The sequence below is a fragment of the Camponotus floridanus genome, unplaced genomic scaffold (assembly GCF_003227725.1).
Source record: "Camponotus floridanus strain SB8 unplaced genomic scaffold, Cflo_v7.5 scaffold179, whole genome shotgun sequence".
Taxonomy (NCBI): Eukaryota; Metazoa; Arthropoda; class Insecta; order Hymenoptera; family Formicidae; genus Camponotus; species Camponotus floridanus.
This window is the reverse complement of record NW_020229302.1, coordinates 230,863-235,548: the sequence shown is the minus strand read 5'-3', so window position 1 is coordinate 235,548 and position 4,686 is coordinate 230,863. Positions and strand designations below refer to the sequence as shown.

Genomic DNA, 4,686 nt, shown 5'->3' with positions numbered 1-4,686 from the left:
TATCATCTTGCTGTGTGGGATGTTATTTCTTTTATTTACTTAATACTTAACTATCCTTTATTTATACAACCCAGTTAAAAGTAGAAGTTGAATCTTTCAGCACTAGTTATTATTTTGTCTAAGCTTGAAGAATCTTTTCCCAATGACAACAGTAATAGAATTAGAAAAAGTTAGTTTAATGAGTTCGTAAATTATCCCTCATTGACCGTGAAATTATTATTAGTGCCTCACGATAAACGGCGGGCTGCGTTGTGATGGCGGAATCGTCGGAATAAGCGTTTGAGGGAGGAGCAGCCTCAACTCTCGGCAGAACTCCCCCATGACAATAATTTAAATAGTCTTTTAATAACCACTCGCCCGCTAACAATATATAACGCGACACACGCACATACACTCCTAACCCCTCTTCTCCGCCCTTTATACCGAGTTATTCCCCGGTCTCTTCTCCAGATCACCCCTCCTCCCGCTGTACACCTGTTCCACCCCCTCCCCCGTCGCCTACTTCCGGTCCATTTTATGTTTAGTTGAGTCTACTAAATTATATAGTACTTATTATCAAATAGTTTAGTAATAATTAACAAACAGTTGGATAATAAATTGTTACGTCCGACGTAGTCGACTCCATAATTCCTTCATTTCACGAATTGCAACGATTGTTCGATTACTGATAAGCAAAATCATTGATCAAATAGAGCCTCTCGTGCCTCATAATAATCTATATTTGTCATCGAATATCTATGAGTAATTACGAAAAAACGTGCAAGAAATGCTAACAATGAAGCAACCGATCCCCTTAACAAATAATTATTTGAAAATAAAAATACAGACAGAATAATAGAGAAATATATTGACGATAAAACAACATAGACCTCCCTCTGTAAATGGAAATAGTAATATTTTGAAACTTATCAGGGAGGAAAATAAGAAATCAATGACGAATTTAGCCGACTTAAATCGATAAATCTAATCAACAATAGCTAGATAAATCTTACAAAAATTCGAAACCTTAGACACCTGAACAAATTTTTAAAATTTAATCAAAAGATAAGACACGTACCGGAAAAGTAAACCGAATCGGGTATAAAAAGAGAAGCTCTCAAGAAGCACTGGGTCACTTCAGTCAATCACTTCAGTCGGTCACTTCAGTCAATCACTTTAGATCGGTCAGTTCAGTTCGTCATTGATTTTTAATAGTCCATACTCAGTTTGCGTGATGCGGATATACACTTTCGGTCATCGAACAAGTGCCACAAGCATCATCCTTGATGCTAAAGACCAAGAGTCCAGACTGAGAGTCGCACCTCAACCACCACTAACGTTTTTTATTGAAAACTGTAAGTCAATCTAATCTTTAATTTATTTCTTTTCTCTCTTCTTTGTTTATAATTATATCTGACGTTGACTCTTAATGGAATCCTCTTTCTTCCCCTCCATTTTCTACACACATCTACAATTAATTTTATATTTGCAAGAAAAACCTAAAAATCATTGTAATCTTCAGTCGAGCATAAAGATAAAAATAGCATTCCCCCTTAATCTGTTTGACTGATGACCTCCGTACTCATGTAACATCTGCGAGAAAACATACACATACCCATCACACACACAAAATATAGCGCATTCAATTATAATTTTTTTTCATTCTTCTCTTATGTCTAAATTTATCAATTATTTTTTTTATATAAATAAATGTTAAATCAAAATTTGTAACTAAATTTCTTAATTAATTAATTATCCTGCTCTCATTCCTAATCATTAAAGATCGTGCATTGGTTCCGCTCCGTGTAAAAGGAATTTCCTTACCGAAAAGGAGACCACCGAGTGAACGCTCGAAGCAGAGTAATAGCAACTTAACGAGAGTCATTTACCTGTTTTCGAGTCTCAAAGTTCGTTCGATCCGAATCACTTACCTCTTACTGCGAGTTCGGGAAAAAACTATCTGTGTTACGTCCTTCCTTCGATCCATCCTTCTCCGAGCGTGAACATAACAATATACAGGGTTGGGCAAAAGTCCGGAAACGGTCAAATATCTCGAAAAGGATCAACTATAGCGAAAAATTGTAAATAGCAAAGTTGTAGGGCTTAAAAAAATGTACCTAATGATGACTAAAAATTTTACTTTGAGTGGAGGACGAAGATCATATAAAAGTCACTTTGAATTTTTTAAATGGAATCCCCTACTTTTTATTATATATTCTTGTAGCTTATCTCGAGAGCTTTCCAAAACATTATAATTAAGTACCTTTTTATTAAGTACTTTTTGAGTTATAAGGCTTGAAATAATTTCTTAATTTTACATAAACCATAAAATATCTAGTAAACCATTCATTTTTCGATTATCTTACCTTCATACTTTTATGTACAAAATAATGAGAGGAATCAATTGGTGTAAAGAAAACACATAGTTGTTTCTAAGAAAAAATATGTAATTTGCAATTAACAATTCCATGCAACAACTATGTGTTTTCTTTACACCAATTGATTCCTCTCATTATTTTGTACATAAAAGTATGAAGGTAAGATAATCGAAAAATGAATGGTTTACTAGATATTTTATGGTTTATGTAAAATTAAGAAATTATTTCAAGCCTTATAACTCAAAAAGTACTTAATAAAAAGGTACTTAATTATAATGTTTTGGAAAGCTCTCGAGATAAGCTACAAGAATATATAATAAAAAGTAGGGGATTCCATTTAAAAAATTCAAAGTGACTTTTATATGATCTTCGTCCTCCACTCAAAGTAAAATTTTTAGTCATCATTAGGTACATTTTTTTAAGCCCTACAACTTTGCTATTTACAATTTTTCGCTATAGTTGATCCTTTTCGAGATATTTGACCGTTTCCGGACTTTTGCCCAACCCTGTATATGAAATGTAATAATATTATTATGTAATAATATTTAATATATTTAATCTCTTTAAGATTGCTTAAAAACTAAGATTTTGAGTAAATTTCTCATGAAATCATTAAACTCTTTCCACATGAAAGCAAAGTAATTTACTTTATACCATCAATTCATAAAAAAAGATTCTAAAGAAGATAAAACAGGAATTTCACGAGGAAAATTAGTGGATAGATTTCATAATGATATAAAATTCATTAATTGTATCAATAAATTGAAAAAAATCAAAGCAAATTGAAGAAAACATTGTTAACAACATAGGTATTTCTATACAAAAATAGTAAAAGCATATAAAATTATTAAAAACATTTAATATTAAATTGCAATATTTATCTTAAAATTTTTCTTTTAAAATTGAAAATGTAAGTGCCTTATTCCCTATATATAATCTTTTAAAATTTAAATATAGATTTAGAAATTGGGGAACAGCACAGAATTTGGTTAATTCATAACCAAAATCCAATGGACGAAATAATAATAAACTGGGACAAATCATATGAGTTACGTTTATGTGATTGACACAAATAAATTATTTAAAAATATTAATAATATAACAAAAAAATGGTCAATATTAATTTTGAATTCTGGATATGTACTGGTAATAATATACAATATATATACAACATATATACAACATAATATACAACATATATACAATGTTTATATGTGCATATGTGCAGATAAATTCAAAATAATTTAATAATAAAAATTTATAAATTTTGAATGTATAGTATTTAATTGCAGTCATATGTAAAATGTATAGTTAATAAACATTTTTTTGTACTGTATATTTTTTTGTATTTACAGATTGGAAGAGATTTTGAAAGAAAATATCTGAAATGCAAAAATAAATTGATTTCATTATGGAATTTGCATTTTGAAAAATATTACAAATTATTAGAAAAACATCTTTCAACAGAAGATCGACTCAATCAGATTCTCATCCAGTCATAATTTTTGGAATTAAGTAAATATTTATATCTCTTTTTATTTTGTATTGATATTTATCTATCAAAATGATTATAAAATTACATGTTTATTATAAAATTTAAATGCATTATAAAATTACATGATTATAAAATAAAATATATCTTATCTTAAATATATATTATCTTTAATTATTTGATATAACTTTGTAGATAGTAAAAAACTCCTTCAGATTTGGATTTTAATAGCTATTTTAGCTCCTAAATCAATGAAAATTAGTATAAAAATCGGAGAAGAATTTAGAAACCTACAATTTTTTCTCGAGAAAGTCGAGATGGTATTATTATGCAAGGTATATTGCAAGATTTATCAATATATATTTATTATCAATATTTGAATTTAAAAAATAATTATTATTGATTACTTTTTATGTTAGTAAAATGTAATTTAATATTTTTTTCTTTTTTCAGATACCTGGAGATATTGAACAAATGTGTATTGAAAAACAAAACAAAATGTTTCAGATGAATCTTACAATGCAGCCTTTTATTATTGTTGTTAGTCTCTAAATAACTTCCATCGATAAAATATATGTGCGATTCGACAAAACTATATATGAAATACCATCTGTATTGAAGGCCGTTGATGTACTTTTTAAAATATTTATCACTTTTAATGCGTGCTATTCAAAAGAATGCGAGAATTTTTGGTATTTGACAAAAAGTAATAAAGTATCTGTAAATTCTCTCCGTAAATTCAAAATTAAAGTGGTCAAGTAGGCGTAGAGAGCTAAAGACCAAAATCAATAATACAGATTAATTAATCAATATATATATTAATAATTCATAATTACA

General features: G+C 28.7%; 1 long non-coding RNA gene across 1 annotated transcript; it reads left to right on the top strand.

The window, feature by feature from the left end:
* Nucleotides 1-901: 901 nt before the first annotated feature.
* On the top strand, nt 902-4,076 carry LOC112637543. Its single transcript, XR_003122600.1, has 3 exons — nt 902-1,334; nt 3,713-3,872; nt 4,045-4,076. It is a non-coding gene; the product is annotated as an uncharacterized LOC112637543 (long non-coding RNA).
* Nucleotides 4,077-4,686: the final 610 nt, after the last annotated feature.